The sequence below is a fragment of the Lolium rigidum genome, chromosome 2, assembly GCF_022539505.1.
Source record: "Lolium rigidum isolate FL_2022 chromosome 2, APGP_CSIRO_Lrig_0.1, whole genome shotgun sequence".
NCBI classification, from domain to species: Eukaryota; Viridiplantae; Streptophyta; class Magnoliopsida; order Poales; family Poaceae; genus Lolium; species Lolium rigidum.
Window position 1 is genome coordinate 138778150 of NC_061509.1, and position 19452 is coordinate 138797601.

Genomic DNA, 19452 nt, shown 5'->3' on the forward strand with positions numbered 1-19452 from the left:
CAAAGCAGTCCTCAAAGCCGACCTCATCGGCTCTTTTCACAGAACCCACTCACATGGCATCAGGTGGAAAGGGTTCTCACCTGAAGGCGCGCTCGATGGAGTGGACCTGTCCACCCCGTCAGAAGAACGCACCAGGTCGCTACGTCAGGAGATCAACTTCATGGTGGCTCATTCGCTGCACCGCCATTCTGAGAGCCTGGTGAACACTTTGGAGCGTGTTGCTCTTTGGGTGTTCCAGGAGATCATGAGCCATCAGTACTCTCCGTCAGGACCAGCTCTGGGGACTTACCAAGGAGAGATGCCACTCCAGTCCCGTCCACCGCTGCCGTTCGCGTTGGCAGCACCAGAAGTGCCGAATTCATCGGCATATGTCGTCTACAAGATCGGTGGTGACCCTAGTGACTACCAATTCTTGCATGAGGCGCCCAAGGAGATCCCCCACGGATACACGTGCGCATACGTGCCAGACTGCAGTAACTGGGCACTCTCGAACCAGGCTGCAACAGCAGGGACTTCCGGAACAGCAGGAGGGACGTCGGGAACAGATCTTGAGAAGCAGACGTGGCTAGCTAATTATGCCGCTCCGACAAACCTCCAGAGCTCAGCTCCTGCAGTTGGCTCAGAGCTGGAAAAGCAAGCATGGCTGGCTAAGTATGCCACCCCGGCGAATCTTCAGAGTTCGATGCCTGCAGCCATCACCGCGGATCAGATTTGTACAATCCTGAAAGACCAATTCGGCATGATGCCGAAAAGGAGGACAATCGGCTATTCCAAGCCGTACCCCAATGAGTACGAATTGATCCAACTACCACCCAAATATCGGCTCCCTGATTTCACCAAGTTTAATGGATCAGATGGTTCCAGCTCCATCGAGCATGTGAGCCGATATTTGGCACAGCTGGGCACGATCTCAGCGTCAGACGAGCTGCGTGTGAGGTTCTTCGCACAGTCCCTCACAGGATCGGCTTTCGGGTGGTACACATCGCTGCCACCAAACTCAATCCGGACTTGGAAGCAGTTGGAAGAACAGTTCCACGTGCAGTATCACTCAGAAGCTTCCGAGGCTGGCATTGCCGATCTAGCACAAGTACGACAGAAGCGCGGGGAAATAGTGGCAGAATACGTCCAGCGCTTCAGGACCGTTAGGAACCGATGCTATTCGGTTCATGTGAGTGAAAAAGAAGCAGTCGAGTTGGCGGTGGTGGGGCTCTCATCATCGATCAAGGACGTGGCCTCCCAAGCAGACTACCCTTCACTGGCGCACATGGTGCGTAAGGCTGTCGACATACGAACAGCGCCACCCAGATGTTTACCAGGATAAATTCAAGTGTGCGGTGGTCCTGGTTGAGGCAGATGAAGATGAAGGTGCTGCGGGAGATCAAGAGGTAGCAGTGCCTGAATGGACTTGGGGGGCAAGCCCTGTGTCTTGTAAATGGGTTAAGCCACAAGGTCCTCCAAAAGGATTCGACTTCGGCGTGACCAAAGCTGAGCAGATTTTCGACCTCTTACTCAAGGAGAAGCAGCTAAAGGTACCAGAAGGCCACAAGATCCCCACGGTGCAAGAGCTGAACGGGAAGCCATACTGCAAGTGGCATAACACGTTCACCCACGCCACCAACGACTGCAGGGTGTGGCGTCGGCAGATCCAAATGGCGATAGAACAAGGGCGGCTAATTTTCAGCCGTACGCCATGAAGGTCGACACACACCCCTTCCCCGCCGTTAACATGGTGGAGTACACTTACCATGGAGGGTGTCAGCCAGGATTCTCGTGCAATATCAACATGGTAGGACCTGGGCACCACTCTGGTAAGGACGGAGATGAGGGCAGCTGCTCTCATAGCAAGGACACAGAGGAAGCCGCTCCACGCGATCGGCTCCGTCACGATGGCAAGCGCTACATCACAGAGGGAGAAGTGAGGAACGTAAGATATCAGCGACCTCTCTCTGATCACCTCCTCAACAAGTATGTGGGTCAATACGACCAACGCCGGCGATACAACGACGATGATGAAAGAGATCGTCTGGCTAGGAACGCCGGGAGACACCATCGGCATGATCGCGACGAGGAGCGATATGAGCGCCACGCCGAGGAAAAGTCGAGGGAGCAAGACGACGTGGATAGGCACCGGGACCGCCCCTTCTTCGGACACTCGCCGGGATTCAGGAATGAGCCGATTGCCTACAATCGGCAACTGCCCAGAATGTAAACAAAAGAAGAAGGATGCAGCCAACGTGTCCGTGTTCAAACGTCTAGGGCCTCTCCCGCCTCGGGACAAGCACGCTGAGTCCCCTCGGGTAGAAGATCTCGAGGAACTGGAGGACGATGAAGAAGAAGACAAGTATCATCGCCCAAGGTGGTGCCCTGATGGGCTCAGCCGTTCCCAAAAGCGAAGGGTTCATCGACTATGTGGGTTGGAGGAAGCTGAAAGGTTATACCTGCACACGTTGAGGAAGGCGCGGCCTGATCTGGCCGCTAAAATTCAGCGAACCCTGGACGAAGAAGGTCGGCCACAAAGGAAAGAGTGGCGCCCTAGACAAAAGAAAGCCGATGATGCGACATCGGCTGGCACAAACATGGTCTTCATCCTTCCAACGGAGTTTAGTGCTCTAGGATTAGATGAAGCACCTGTGGCACAAATTGACTGCGGCCCACGGCCGGTCATCTTTGAAAAGCCACGAGAAAGAAGTTACAGGCATCTGAAGGCCCTGTACTTGCGAGGTTACATCAATGGGAAGCCTCGTCAACAAGATGTTGGTGGACACCGGAGCGGCAATCAACATTATGCCATACTCCATGCTACGTCGGTTGGGACGCTCTAGCTCGGATCCGATCAAGACCAATGTGACGCCGAGCGATTTCAACGGCCAAGCGTCTCACGCACAAGGTGTTCTGAACGTGGATCTGACCGTAGGAAGGAAAACTGTCCCTACGACGTTCTTTATTGTCGACGAGCAAGAGCACCTATGCTGTCCTACTAGGGAGAGATTGGATCCACGCCAACTGTTGCATTCCATCCACGATGCACCAATGCCTAATACAGTGGGATGAAGATGAAGTAGAAGTCGTCCACGCAGATGATTCAGCCGAGATTTCAACGGCTGGCATGAATGTTTGGGAGACATCAGGCCAAGAGCCACTCTCAGGCATCAATTTGGACGACTGCGAGCGCATCGACGTGACAAAGGACGGGGTTCGGCTGGTTTTATCCACCGTCCTGATCGTGTAACAAGAGCAGCATCTATGGACAAACGTGGCGATGCCGATCCATGTGATCGGCCCCAAGGATCTATGGAGGAACATTACAAAAACTTCATCGAGCAAACAACATGGAGGCTGATTCCAGCAATCGGCCAAAATTATCCTCACCATACATTTTGCCTGGGTTCAACGTCGATCTAAGGGGCAATGGGTTTATGTCGGCTGATGAGCTGGAAGAAGTCTACACTCGGTCCTAACGAGCCGACGTTCACATATAGTGCCTTGGCTAACCACGAGCCGATATCGGTAGTTACCTGGCAGAATCAGCTCGGGGGGCACCTAATCAGATGAACATGTGCGATACATGTGCAGTGAAACATTGGGGGCCGATAGAAAAATCGGCCCGTAAAAAAAATTCTCATAAGGAACAAAGCCGATGCATAGCCATCGACTCTAGCACAATGACACAGGATCTACCAGTTACGTGTTCAAAACACAAGGACCTCCAGCTCGGTGTCAGAGGAGTTCTGTTTCTGAGCCGTTGTGTGATCATCTGCAATGTCGACTTTCAACAAAAGGAAGGTGATCGGCTCTGGCTGACTCTGCGTGGCAGTTTTCTCTGCGTGTCCTCATCACTGTTTTCACCTCGACTGAGGCTCGGGGGCAGCTGGCCCGGTGGATGCTCTGTTTTGGAAGCCGATTGGGTGGCCATCGGCTAGTCTCGCGTCGCGATTTTCGTCAAGGGTGGTGATCCAGCAGAACTCAAACTCATTGGTCGAAAAGATGAAGGATAGATCATGAGGGCTTGATGCGCTAACATCGGCTTATTGAGCATTGACCAAGTTCACGATCACCCCGTGGTCGAAGAGATGAAGGACGGATTATGAGAGACCGGTGCGTTGCCATCGGCTCATTGAGCATTGGCTAAGTGACGATCGGCAGAATCAGTATGAGGGGAAATCGGCTAAAATAGCATGAAGGAAATCGGCAAAATCAAATTGGGGGAATTTTTCATTGATAAACAAGATTTCTTACATAAAGAGCTGATTGCTCTCAAAAGGAAGTACTAAGGGGATACATTGCCCCGTCCCCTACTACTGATCCTATGCTAAGGGTCCTATCTACGGGCCGTCGCTGCCCTCGTCATCGCCATCGTCGCCGCTGTCGGCGCTACTCCCAGCGGGCTCGTCGTCGCTGCTGTAGCGACCGCCGGCAGGACCCTCGTTGTCCTCGTCCTCCTCGTCAGCGTCGTCGTCGTCGCTGTCGAAGTCGCTGAGGTTCCCCGGCCAGGGGCAGAAGCGCTTGGCCGGCGGCTCGTCGGAGGAGTTGTCGTCGTCCTCCTCCTCCTCCTCCTCCTCCTTCGCCTCCTCGGAGGAGGTGAAGTCGTCCCAGGAGAAGCGATCGTCATCGCTCTCCTCCTCCGATTCCCCGTCGGCAAGGAAGCGGAGGTCGCTCTCCCCGTCCGTCGAGGACTTGTCGTCCTCGGACCAGACACAGAAGTCATGGGTGGACTCCTCCCCGGCTTCTATGGCGCGGCGGATGTTGGCCGCATGGACCTCCTGTGGGTCCCGTTCTGGCGTCGGCTCGTGGGAGGAAGAGGACTCGATGGAAAGTCCTGATGAGGCGGAGGAAGAAGAAGACATGGTGCGCAGGAGGGCTTTTGGAGTGCTAATGCGGAGAGGATGAAGAGGAGAACTGTTCGATGCGGTTAAATAAAAGAAGATGGAGTGGAGGTTTAATGTTCGAGCAGTTTTCGAGGATGTGGTGCCAAAAACTGTCAAATCGTGCAGAGAAGTTGGGAAGGCAAGTCGTCATGATGAAAAATACTGCGACGGTTCTGCTCTGCCACGACATGACCCCTCGAAGGAAAAACAGAGTGGTTTTGAAATTATCATTACCAAAACCAGGGGGCATGTGTTATCACCAGATTTTGGCCAAATTAGGAGATGGGCCGTAAGTGAGATGGGCTTGAAGAATATACATAGAAGAAATACATGAATCGGCCTTCTATACCAAGTTTGGGCTAGTTTGCCCGTGTATCTGTAACATAGTAGGATACGTGTCGTTTAGAAGTTAGAGTTTAACCCGTGCACGGTTAGGTGCACGCTCGAACTAGAAAGTCCCCCGGACTATAAATATGTATCTAGGGTTTATGAAATAAACAACAATCACGTTCACCACAAACCAATCTCGGCGCATCGCCAACTCCCCGTCTCGAGGGTTTCTTCCGGGTAAGCACCATGCTGCCTAGATCGCATCTTGCAATCTAGGCAGCACACGTTTATTCGTCGTCCATGCGTTGCTCGTATCGAAGCCTTTTTGATGGCGAGCAACGTAGTTATCATAGATGTTTTAGGGTTAGCATTGTTCATCATATCATATGCTATCGTCGTGCAACCCTTAGGCATCTAGCCGCCCTTACACCTATCTTGGGTGTAAGGGTGGCACCCCGCTTGATCATTGTTTAGTAGATCCGATCCGTTATGATTGCTCCTTGTTCTTCAAGGATTAGTTTAATATCTCGCATTGTTAGGCCTTACAAACGGGTCGAAGGATTCGAGTGGCGCGTAGGGTGTAGTTTGCTAGCCCTAGACAGGATGTTCCGAGGATCAACTTCGTGTTGGTTTTTAGGCCTTGTCTAGGGTCGGTTTACGATCACCGTGCGTGGCCGCCAGGCTCGATCACGAGTAGGATGTTCCGATTATGCGGTGAAAACCCCAAATCGTAGTAGGTCGCTTTAGCTTTATCTTGATCAAGCAGGACCACCATCCGATCGTACGCCTCGTACGCATCATGGGTGGATCGGCTCTTTGAGCCGATTCACGGGACAACTCGAGAGCCGATCGAGGCTCGCATTTAACGTTTACGTGTATGCCATGCAGGAAACTAAGCGAGGCATTCTCCAACACCTTCCTGACCAGGTATAGGTCAGGTGGCACGCCCTTGCATCAGCATCGGACGTGCGTGCCGAAGGCTTTGCGGGCCGTCGCTCGGAGGGACCAGGGCCAGCCGCAGTCCTGGGAGATTCCCGGCTCTACGGTGTTGCCCGTCGCTGCCCGCCGGTGGGTTTCTGACCGCAACATCCTCTCCCTCATCATCGGTATTGATGAGGAGGTATTGGTAAAGGAGGAGAGGTGGCCGGAGGCGATTTTGGCGGTGGTTCCCCTCCAATCTTCTTCCGGTAGTGGCCAACAGATTCTCTATTTCGGTGTTTTTGATCTGCGCCTCCGTATGTATCCGATATGCGCCAGGGGCCCCTATATATGAGTTTTTAGGTCAATATCATCATGTGAGACTTTGAACATACGACTGCGGACGCTCGAGGGCATGTATCATATGAGTGGTTCAGCTTGGGTAGGGGGCGCGCCACCAACTCTATCTATCAGTCTATTGGGCTGCTGGTCTCCTTTGGCCTGCTGGATGCGTCTCAAAATTTCCAAAATGCGCTCTTTGAGTTTGTCCTTTTCCGAGTCCCGTAGCTCCTGTAATGTTAAAAATACTAACACAAGGTGTTTTCTGCCGTACAGAGTTAAAACTAGAGGAGAGGGAATTGTTTAGAAAATTCCCTAAATCATTAAAAACATTGGTAATAACTACTAATATTATGCAAATATATGAGAATATGTGGCAATAAACTACAAAATTCATGTATGCATTTTAGATGCATCACGTGGTTAGTTGGTTGGTGGGACTGCTCCTCTGTGATTAGAGATGCTTGTCCCTCCTCCACCATCAAATGTGCTTGCTCAAAACAGTGATGTTGTGCATGTGGGCGCCCCAAGAGAGGTGAGTGATCTTGTTGCTAGCGTATTCGACCGTGCGGTCGCAAACGGCCGCTCCGCGTCCGTTCGCGTTGGGCCGATGGGACGGGCACACACGAGTTACACTGCTTCAAAAACATCACGATGGTGGTGAGGCCCTACTGCTTCTTGTTTTGATTTATCAGGCAACAAGTGTGATATTACAATGAGTTGCAATGTGCCTCTAGGGATCCCAGAATCTGGCTTATGAAGGCGCCTAGATCTAGGTTACAATGGTAGAGTTCCAATCAGATACGACTAAGCCTAACCGATGCTAAGTTATCTTGCCGTGCACGTCAATGATCCGACCGACCTTTACTATGTTCGGATCCGACTACTTCTCTCCAGGCAGGATTCCTCCATATTGGTTCTCTAACAACTGGTCCACCTGGTTGGGCCATAGGTCTCGCCACCATATGTGAGCCACCCAGACTTGCCGGAATCGAGACCATGTTGTGGTATACCTAGTTGATATATCCACAATAATAGGTAATAAACTCTTCTTATGCTTCATTCCCAAAATAATATTTCTACTATAAAATGCTACTTAGATTTAAATATGTGAAATATATAGCAAAAATAGTAACGTAAGCAGATTTGTACATCCATACTAGCTAGTGATAAAATGCTAGCTAGATATGAAATGCTAGCTAGAGGTAAAAGGTAAACACAAATGTAAACAGATTTTGTACATCTAATTCACACATTTCTACATGTAGATATTGTTGTGAAGTGTATATGTGGATTGTCTAGCCCTTTCCATCAGTTCGGACTTTTAGTTCAAGTGGCTAGTGCATGAAGCTTAACATGGTATCAGAGCTCCAGGTCTCAAGTTCAAATCCTTGCTTTCACATGGTTTTCGCAATTAAGCCTAAAAATTGTTGTTGCCCCCCTCTATAGGCACCGCTGTTTCGGTGTTCACTTCTTCTTTCACGTGTTGACTTTCTCTTCTTCCGTCACACGCGAGTGGGGGTGTTGTGAAGTGTATATGTGGATTGTCTAGCCCTTTCCATCAGTTCGGACTTTTGGTTCAAGTGGCTAGTGCATGAAGCTTAACAGGGCAACAGGTGGCGGTGCAACAGGCACCGTAGGAGCAACGGGGTGCGGCGGACAGGAGACCAGAAAGAACACCCCAAAGACGAAGACCGCGCATGAAGGCAGCGAAATCAGGGTAATTCGCGCCATCAAAGATCACCGGGCAGCGAGGGATCGCAACATAGCCCGAGGAAGACATAGTTTTTCTTTTCTTTCTTTTTTTGCTTTTCTTTTTTCTTTTTTTTTCAGACGGAAGTCAAACCAGGGAGATCAGCAGCAAGATTGCAGGGAGAGGCGGGCCTCACGCGGGAAGGATGCGATGGAGGCGGGCCTCACGCGGGAACAGCAGCAAGCTTGAAGGAGATTGCACACGGGCGGGCGGATCGAGCGGCCGGAGCAGAAATCGAGCGGCACTCGGGCGCCAGGAGATCAGCGCCAGGGGACGGGGAATCGGAGAATTTAGAGGATGGGAATCGACGACGGGCGCCACCGATCGATCTCTCCCGCGAGGGCGGGCGGATCCAGGCAGGGAGATCGGAGCAGGCAGAGGCGGCCTTGCGCGGGCGGGCGAACGAAGCAGCAGCGGCGGCCCTTCGCGCGGGCGGTCGGGGAATCGAAGCAGGAGACTCGCGCGGGCGGGGGACTTGACTCGCGAAGGCGCGCGCGGGCGAACGAAGCACGAGATCGAAGCAGAGATGGCCTCGAGATCGAGCGGAGGAAGGACCGGCGACGGAACAAGCAACGTCAACCGGGGAATTTAGAGGATCAATTTTGCTCTGTTAGGGCAATATACTTGTTGTATTACCAGGGGGCCAAAGGCCACAATATATAGTACATGTACAGGTGCACATATGCAGAAAGCCCCCTAACATATGGGGAAACTACAATAGACAAATATATACATCTAACATATATTAATATCACATCAGTACTAAGCAAATAATAGATCTAAATCATAAATAAACATAGATCTAACTCAATATATGATCCAATATTTCCACCAAAAACACTCAATATATGATCCAATATTTCCACCAAAAACACTAGCGCTTAGAGTATATTTAGGCTATAAATAAAAGTTAAACATGCAAAAGCTAACAACTTAAACCTACGGAAGGACGAAGGTGCAGTCTTCCGCCATCGTGGCCAAGGGTGGAGTTCAAAGACGAGCCATATTTTCTTTTGCCATTAGCACATTACCAATACCACACACGGCTCATTCAAGCCAATCGTGTGCAGTACAGACCACTGGTACATAATATAATAGACTAGCTACAATAAAAGTATTATAGGTAGTATTATGCATAGAGCAGTGCTATACGTACGATTAAATTGTACGATAGTTTGGTACGAACAGACTCATACAGCGTTTGTCAGCAGGTGGGCCGGACACAGGAAGTCCCCTCCCTGAGTCTGTTCGTACAGAAATCGTAAGCATTTTATCGTACGTGAAGCATTTTCGTTATGCATATTATGTAGGCAAAAATCTTATGTGGCACATCAATTAATGAGAAGAGAGATGAGACTAGTATCATAAGTAGACCGTATTATAGCACGTAAAACTAGAAATTTTAGTTACAAAAACATCATATACACATATTTGCATTGAGATTCTACAAAATATTAAATATGATAGAACTATGATACTAATTTATGATACTATATATTGTAGGTGTTGTATCATAAATTAGTATCATATGCATGATACTAGTCTATGATACTTCTTATTGTGAGGCTGCTCATAGTGGGAAGTAACTTAGACTAGTAACATATAACATGTTACTAGTCTAGGTTACTACCTTTATAGTGGGTAGTAATTTATATGTGGTGTCATGCATTGTGTCATTTATTATGTTGTAGACTCATTTTGCCTTGGGGTGTGTGATGTTTTTTTGGGTGTGTGATGTTATGGTAACGTAGCTAGTTACCACCTCACTCTCTTTCTTCATTTATTCGCATGCCATGTCACTAAAATGCCTTGAGATGTGTGATGTTACTAGCTATCTTACTCCCACTATAAGAGCAATTCCAATAGTATAGCCAACTATTGGCTATAACAAGATGTCATATCATTTGTAGTCATCATATAGCTAATATGTACAATAGTTGGCTATAAGAATGTAGCACTTTATTAATATATGGCCCACATTTCACTCTCACAAGGTGCCTAGGAGCTCGTGCAAGAGCTGGCTATTGCATAGTAGCCCACCTCCCTTCTCTCTCCTCTTCTCTCTCCTCCAACTCATCTAAAATATATTATTTAATATCTTATAGTCAGCTGACTGGACTCTATTGTACTTGCTCTAAGCAGTCTGAGTAGTCTCATGTGGCATTTGTATGGGTAAGTTGGAATTTATTAGCATGGTAGTCGGCTTCCTCATTGGAACAAAGCACATCCGTGTAAGTTTTGTCGCACATGTGTGCGGTACACCTGCACCTCCACCGGGTTCACCCATGAGTTATCGATGAAAAGCCCTATGCATTATATCGTCTTTGTCTTTCTCATCCACAACTATTTGAGCAGAAAAGTGAGCACATTAAGTGCACATTGCACACAGTTCATCTTGAAAAAGAGTCCATAATATATTTTGACTTAGACCGAAATGTAACCAATTAATTAGGCATGGCTTCCTCTCCTTTTACAAAGACCATCAATAATATTTGGACATCGGTTGGAAGGGCACCAATTCCTCTTACAAAAAATAGCTTCAATTACATGCATATAAGGCCTAATAAAACTGCAAATAGCTATACTAAATGATCTCCTCGCCACCAGAGGAGATGGCGATGATGTCGATGCTATTGTCTGCCTCTGCATCATGGACGGCTACTCCCACTGTGGAGCCTGATGCCCCGGCATCGTCGGAGAATTGACCGCTAGAGCCTGATGCCTCGACATTATCGGCAAACAGACCGCTAGAGCCTAATGCCTCGGCATTGTCGGCGAACTTACCGCTAGAGCTTGATGTCTCTTATTCCCTGGAAGCCATGAGCCTTGCGAATGCCACAACCCCACAAGCTTGTTGGCGGGAAACGGCGAAACACCTGTTGTGTGTCTTATATTCTTACCTTTCTTCTTGACGCGCAGCCATGCATGCAGTTGTTCCTCACAGGGAGTCTGAAGGAGTACTCCACCACGATGCTCGCTTTCTTCTTCACGTTGTGATGAACTCCTCCACCACCATATGCTCTTGCAAGTCTTCCTCATGCATCCTGGCAAGCTCCTCCTCCTATGGAGCGTGATCCTTCAGCTGTGGAGTGTGCTCCTCCTCCGAGTCATACCCCGTGAGGTCGATGATGCTTCCCCCAACACTGTTGTGTTGTGAGGAATGCTCCTCCTCCGCATCTTACAGCGCGAGGTCGATGCAACCTAGACTGGATTCGCAGGGAGGCATGATACAAATGTGGGGAGGCCAACGGCGAGAAGAGTGAGTGACACATTTTATAGGCAATGATGTAAATGGTGAGAAGCTTTTGAGCTCGCATTTCAAACGAAAACAGTGAACTTGCGGGAATATTTCACTACCAAAATATGCATAGATGATTTTTTATAGATTCAATGTTTGTGATACATATCTAAAACCGCATGTGATACTTATCATGGCATACGGTTTCCATAAAAGAAAGTGTGTGCAATTTTCATCATCCTCCAAAATTTCTTTCACCTTCGTCGTTGTCGGGGGACTAGCCGAAGTACAAGCGGGAGGTGTCGGCTTGGTGGTCAATCGCCGGGAGGGACTGCTCCTCTATGACCGGAGATGCTTGCCCTCCACCACCACCGGAGCTATGTTATCGTAATATCACACACCCCAAAATAAAATGAATCTATAGCATAATAAATGACACAATGCATAAAATTACATATAAGTTACTACCCAGTATGAAGGTAGTAATATATGCATGTTACTAGTTAAAGTTTCTCCCACTATGACCAACCCTAATGATTATTTTCGGTTGGCCTAATGTGCGAATTTTCTGTTACGGTTCGGAAAGTATTTCTGTGTGCATTGTACCCACCCTAGACCATACGCACACGAGCCCATATCTCTTCTTTAATTGCAATTACATTATTTTATTACATGACACAGCAGAATACTAACATGCGGCGAGCCTTGTCTACAGATGGAATAGTTTATTTTTCTGTTTTGACGTGTCTACAGATGCAATAGTTAATACGGTGGGAAGATGGTTGGCCGAGCGGTAGATTTTGATAGAGATGGAGTAACTAATCCCGTGTAGTCTGTTATAGAGTCTGCTCATCCCTATCGTCAGCTATGTGAGTGGACGTTTTATAAACCTTTTGTTATATATCTTGGACAAAAACTAGGAGACACTGTTAGGGTATTCTCAAAACAAAATCAGCAGATAATTATGTGTAACTGAAGATATATTCTCAAAGAAAAGGCCAGTAGGTAGCTCGAAGGGTCTGGAGTTGTTAGTCCTGTAGTCGTGCTGGTCATTACTAGTTAGTGAGTGTGCACATGCATTAAGCCGTCGAAAGAAGACTAAAGCGGCGAGTCTAGTCAACCCTTTCGCAACTTTGGTAGTGGCCATTACTGTGCACGCACACGCACATGTTGTACCTTGTTTGAGATGACGAAATCGCGTCAACCAGGGAACCTTGGACGCTGCCGCGCGTCGTCGTAAGTGATTGCGTGATATTCGTAGTGCAAAATTGAGAGAATGTGGTAATCAGAGCACTGACCGAAGATCATGAACGTTAGCTGAGGTCGCTGTAGAAACGTCTATTCCGGTCCGCTCGCAATATCGTGCCAGCCTTATCTGTTATCTCCGTCGATGAAGACAGCGTTGGTGCACCTCCGTCTGCCGTCCAGGACACGTTTCACGCGGGGCCTGCGTGCCGGTGCCCGGCCGGCACTACTGAAGGAGAACAAAGCTATCGTCTCTTCCCGGGTTAAGGAAAACAACACATGCTTTTCCCCACAAGGGCAAAGACCACACCATACAGTACAAAATTGTACTAACTAAACGCAAAAACCGTCGTACAACATGAAAAATTCACATGTATCTACACTACTTAAAAAGGAGGAATATGTTCCTTATTCTGCCCAATACGTCTAGATTTTTGGTCGTCCGTCCGACGTCCTTCGTCTTCGTTCGAAACCGCCCCCGCCCGCAGGCCTTGACTCCCTTTCTTTTCCCAAAAATCAGCAATTCCTTCCCCTCGCCCCCAATTGCGCTTCCCTTTTTCTCATCCATCACTAGCGATCTCACCCAAAAAAATATAAAAAATCTCACCCTGACCGCATCTGCCTCAGCAGCACTGGCGACTGCCATCGCCCTCACCGCGACTCGCCTCCCCCACATCGCCGCCAGGCATGCAAGGCCTGGTGGGCATGGACATGTCCAACAGTACGGTAAGATCCGTTTGGTCGATGGACGGCAGAAGTAAAACATACGGCGAGGCGCTCTGCTACCGGTACAGAGGCGTCGGGCGGCTGGCGTGGGGAGGTGGAATAATCATGGGAACGTTCCTTCGCCTCCCGATCTTCGTCCCTGGGCAATTTCTAGCTACTGTTTCCGATGCAAGTATGCAACCCACCGCCGCCGCCAGCATGTTCACCTCATGCTCGTCCTCCTTCCAATCCATCTAGATTCCCACCGTCCTCTTCTTCTCCAGCCCGTCCAGGTGAAGGAGGCAGCAGCTCAACCAACGCCGTCGATTCTCCGACAGCAGTGCTCCGCAGGTGTCCCTCCCGCCAGCAGCACCCAAGAGGCCAAGACCAACGACGGTATCCCTCCCGACAGTAGTTCTTCCATCCACGGTCTCTTCTCCCTATCTTACTTCATCTGAATATATTTGTACTGTGAAGATCTATTGAGCTGTACATTTATTTCTCTTTCATCAACGCTTGAGAAGAACGAGTGTCAATGATATTCATTTTCTCCAGTAGGACGTATCATATGTATAGTGGTTGCTTAGCTGCCGCTGGTCCTTCTGATTTACTACCTCCGTTTCAAGGAATAAGGCGTCCTCGTTTTGCGAGCTTTTTGTTTGACCAAGAATTACTTCAAATAGATAAAGATTGTTTGTATGAAATTAGTATCATTAAAAAGTACTTTTCAATACGAATCCAACGGTACTATATACATATAATATAATTAAAATTTTGTTGCTTAATTTTTATGGTCAAAGTTCGTCTTGGAATACGCGTGCGCCTTATTCCTTGAAACGGAGGTAGTAGGATTGAATTAGCCTCTGTTCTTCAAGTGTACAATTAGTTCAGTTGAATCACTCGGGATCACGTAGATGAATCAGTGCAGCGGTTCAATAATTGATTTCTTGAGATTCCATTATAAGACTATTGAACATCTGATAATGCTTATGTAACCCATGTTTGGCTGAGGTCCATGGTTTAGTTGTTTTCAGATATTCACATGACTGCAACTCAGGTTACTGCTACGTCTACTGGTTACTTAGCTCGAATTTTCAATTCATATATTTTCGTAATAGTAGTAATCTGAATATCAAATAGACTGAATTCATCTCAGGTTACTGGTACGGCTACTGGTTCATCTCATGTTCTGCTTTTTTATTGTTTGTAGATGGCTGCTACGGCTATTGGTTCATCTCAGGTTGCAACTTCTAAACTAAAAAGGAATACAGATGATATGGGTTGGGAATTTGCCGTGCTGATCGATCCCAATGATCCGCAAAGAGTCAAGTGCAAGCTTTGTGGAAAATAAATGTCGGGAGGGGTGATCCGGATGAAGGAACACATTGCTCAGAGGCTCAGTGACACCTTGTTTGCATGACACACCAGATCAGCAAGCTCGTTATAAGGCCTATTAAAACCAAGACCTATTTCTGTTTTGCGGACTCATTATTATCTAATATATGTACTGTCTGCATTCCTACTGCAATGGCTATCCTATTTCATGATATTTCATATTTGTGTCTACAATTATGCAAGATTTGGAAATACGAAGTTTCAGAGCATCTACTACTGGTTGTTTCCATCAGTATATTTCAAGCTTATTTTTACCATTGCAGCTGAGATTTCTCATATTGTTTCTGGACATGCACACTCTCTCCGCTAAGGCTGTGATGTTCTCAATTTTCATGTGGCTACCACTATTTTTAATGAATGGCGGTGATCTATCATTTATTTGATTGTAAAGAGCTAGACATGTATTATTTGCAAAAGGTAATGCATGGTGGTGCTGTTTTATATTGGGTTATTTGATATTCATGCCATTTTTTATAACCATGGATCAACATAGACATTAGAAAGCAGGAAATATCCCATTCTTACTGCACTTATGACAAATAAGACCGTCCACCTTGTTATTTTTTAACAATCATGTTGTACAATATTGAATATTTTGCATGTTAAAAAGATTGACGGCATTACTGATACAATATCGTGGGATTTTTAGCTTCTTTTTGTATATAGATGTATTTTCTCAGTTTTGAGTTTTTTTTAGCATGCTTTCACACCTTCAATTTTGGATTTCTTTCTTTGCAGTTTTTATAGCTTTATCATTCTAGCCTCCTCTCTACAATGAATCCCTCGAGCCGAAGGACTACTTTTCTCCCCATGTGTGTCGTTATTTTAGATTTGGATTTTTTCTAGATGTATAGAGATGTACATTCTGGTTTGGCAATGTAGATTTAGTCGGTGTTTTGATGAGAGATGTATATAAGCGATACCTACTATTGTGCTTTGTGAAAGATGCGTGACAAAGGTTCTCCAGGTTGCTGCTATTGTGGTTTGTGAAATATATCTTCTTGCCAACCTATAATCGACTACTTACTATGATATCTTGCAATGATTCATTTCTTTTACATGTAGTTAAGCTTTTAGCTGTAGTCAAATCGGCCATGTCATACTATTTTTCTTGACATATCCAGGAGGTGGCGAATGCTTCAGGTTTTATTATTGTGTGCCATTGAACAATGGAAATGGAATTTTGGTTTTGTGATGATCTGGTTGGAGCGTTAGTAGTCAAGTTTGTAAGCGGGTAATAAATTAATGGAGGGCAACAGACAAATTATAACTATAGTTACATTAAAAGATGAAGATGATTGAGTCGAAATGTAATATATATTTCGTAAATACGTTGCAATAACCAGAGTATGATATTGTGAATCAATCTATTTGAAGAAGCTATTCTAGATTAGTTAGTTATTTCTTTCTGTACCTATCAAGCAAGTTTCATGAATATTTGCATCTATATATGCAACTGATGGTTTCTCAATCTCATGTCAGTGGAGTTGTTCCTGGAAAAACTTAAATATCCATTTCTCATCAGTTCAGAGTGGCATAACCTGGGCATTCATTTCAGTGAAGTCCATTTCGGGTGAGGGCATGCAATCTATGCATTCTATCATATGAGATGTTTTTTCAGCTTATCTAACTGTACACTAATTGCAGTCACATTGGATGTTTTTTAGCATATCTGACCGTAAAATTCTTGCATTCCTAGCGTATTGATCTGTTATTCAAATCATACCCTTGAAACTTATTCGTGTTTCTCATCAATTTATGATGGCAGACGTATAATCCGTCGATTCCTCTCACCTCCGATCTTAGATAGTTGCTATGCACCCTCTTTGCCAGGAGGCCTCCACCAACTTACCGTCCATCAACTTTTCTGGACTCGCCAACGTAAAATTTCTTATATCATCTTCCAAAATCTTGATGCAATTACTTATGTGGTGGTAGCTACAAGCATATCCAAATTGCTACTCTTATTTAGGCACTCATGTATATAAGAGTCACATTTTGTTTCTTTGCAGAGTCTGGTGCTAGGGGACACAATATTTGTTGGGCAGATATACCAAAGCTTGCATCTGCCTTATGTAAGTTTCCGAATTTCAAGGTGATGACATGGTTTGTATGATCAATAACTCTTCATCTGCCGTAAGTTTCTGAAGCTCTCAATCAGTATGTACCTCTTATAACTAAAAGAACATTGGGCCAGCATGACCGCTTACATTAGAGACGGTAAGGAAATTAGCTATAAATGGCTCAAACAAACAGGAGCGGCACATAATGAGTCTTGCTAATTACCGCAGCTGCTTAATTAACCCCATGATACACACCCTAATTAACATTTGAACATAGCGAAGCACTCCTGTATGGAGCTCATGTTGAACATAAGAAAGCACACATATATTTTAGTATGTTTGCAACAAAATTACCAAATGGTTAAAAAATTTGGTATGGAAGTGAATTTTTCTGTCAACAGGAAGCCTTCCTATGATAATTTCCTTGTGTTAGAATTGCAAGTAATAGTTTCAGATCTTCTGTATTTTGGAGAGATTTCCTGCGAGTGATGTATTTGTTGGGTTTCTACGCACTTTCAGGTTGTCTTGCGACCATACCTATGAATCCTACGGTTTCTTGTAATATCTACATGCCCAGTTTCAATCATTCCATTCGTTGGTTCTGCCAAACTTTTATAGCCTCATGCGCCTCTTTTGCTGCTAGCAGAAGAAGGTTGATAGATAAAATTTAAAATTATTTTAAGAAAAAAACAGATAATTAGTATGTTGACCAGTTAGTGATCTAGCTTGGTATGCATGCTTCCACCTGGTTATCTAAATTAATATTTTTTACTCTCTACTTGATGGCAGGAGTTTCATGGAGCAGTTCAAATATTGCATGTTGTCGTTCTGGAAGCTATGCTGAAAAAGCTCACCTTCCATGTCCTGAGTACGAGAACCAAGTTGCAGGAGAAGAAATCTTATAGCTAAAGTGATGTTCTACTCGTCTACCCAGTTTCTGTGTGCTTCATCCTATCCCCACTCGCTGTATAGCTACCCGCTGACCCTGGAAGCTGCAACGCGTGATGCTGCTCGACAGCATCTCGAGTGTATGGAGCAAATTGAGATGAAAGTGTCTTCAACTTTCAAAGATGTTGATTTGGAGAAGGGAAGAGTGGAACTTCTCCATCATCAGCTGGAGAAGAAGAATGAGAAGCTAATACAATGTTTCTCATTCTTCATCCTGGGCAATGATCTTTCTATGTACTATCCGGTGTTTGACTATATGTGTAATAAGTGATGGCTATCTCTTCTATGAGCCTTCACGGGTGCTTGCCTGGTGTTTGCTTTTCTTGAACATCGTGTGGTGTTTGCTTTTCCTTGAACATCGTGTATCTGGTAACTGTTATCGGTATTGTGGTCGAATAGACTTCTAAAACCTAAAAGAAATATAAGCATTTTTTTGTCTATATGTGAGCCTCACGGGATCGTGCGCCCACGTCAAAATCACTGGGCACGCTCAGTCAAGGCTTCGTTGGGACGGCGCGCTCTCTTGAGCTCCTCCTTCTCTTCACTTGCGTGTGCTTTGGGGGATTGCGCATATGGAAGAGAATCTATGTCGAGCCATCCAACGACACTTCACCTGGAGGTTGGGAGTGGCGCAGCCTTCGGGGGAATTGGATCCTTTTTCATTTCAAATGGAGAAAGTAATGTAATTTTGTTTTCCCGTAGCAACGCACGGGCAGATTTACTAGTGTATATATGAAAGTAGAATGTAACTCTCAAACACCCCTCATGTGGATCCACAACATCTGTATTTGAACAGGTACAATCCATGCCGCGCTCTGGCCTAAGACTGTCATGAAAAAAAAACTGCCAACTATAACTTAAAAGGCACGTGTATTGAAAAGCAATAACTCGACCTTGCACACCAGCACGCACATAAGAAGCATTAAGAGCATCTCCAGTCGCGTCCTCCAAACCGCGCCGGATCGGGCGTTTAGGAGATGTATTTTATTCGCTGCGTTTGGGGGACGTCGCTCCCCAGTCGCGTCCCACAAACGTCGCCACCAAACATTAAATAAGGGTTTTTGAAAATACAATCATTTATTAAATATAGCATACAAATAAATATGTTTGCGAAGATTGTTTTCAAATTAAAATACAACGAACAATAAAATAACAAATAAATAGGGCTAGATCAATGTGCCTCGGCATTTCCTTTGATCGTCCACAAATGCTCAACGAGATCAACTTTAAGTTGATCGTGAACATTGTTGTCACGGATCTCTGCGTGCATGGCTAGGAAATCAGCAAAATCCGCAGACAACTCATGATCAACCTCCGCAAGAGGACCTTCACACTCATAGGGACCAACATGTGACCTGGCCTGATTCTTGCGGTCATCCTTGATGATCATGTTGTGCATGATCACACAAGTCTGCATCACCTCCCACATTTGGTCGCGAGACCAGCTTAGAGCAGGGTACCGAACAATTGCAAATTGAGCTTGAAGCACACCAAATGCCCGCTCGACATCCTTCCTGCAAGCCTCCTGTCGTGTAGCAAAGTGGGAATTCTTCTGACCTGATGAATTCGAGATTGTTTTGATAAAAGTGGTCCATTCTGGATATATACCATCGGCTAGATAATAGCCTTTGGTATACTGATGGCCATTGATCT

At 46.2% G+C, this 19452-nt stretch overlaps 1 long non-coding RNA gene across 6 annotated transcripts; it reads left to right on the plus strand.

Moving 5' to 3' along the window:
• Positions 1–13259: 13259 nt before the first annotated feature.
• Positions 13260–18184, plus strand: LOC124687330. 6 transcript variants are annotated; one of them, XR_006998177.1, is made up of 4 exons: positions 13260–13822; positions 14604–16669; positions 16801–16863; positions 17641–18184. It is a non-coding gene; the product is annotated as an uncharacterized LOC124687330 (long non-coding RNA). The 6 variants fall into 6 exon arrangements; XR_006998181.1 differs by having other exon boundaries at positions 14604–16361; positions 16557–16669; positions 16801–18184; XR_006998179.1 differs by having other exon boundaries at positions 14604–16361.
• Positions 18185–19452: the final 1268 nt, after the last annotated feature.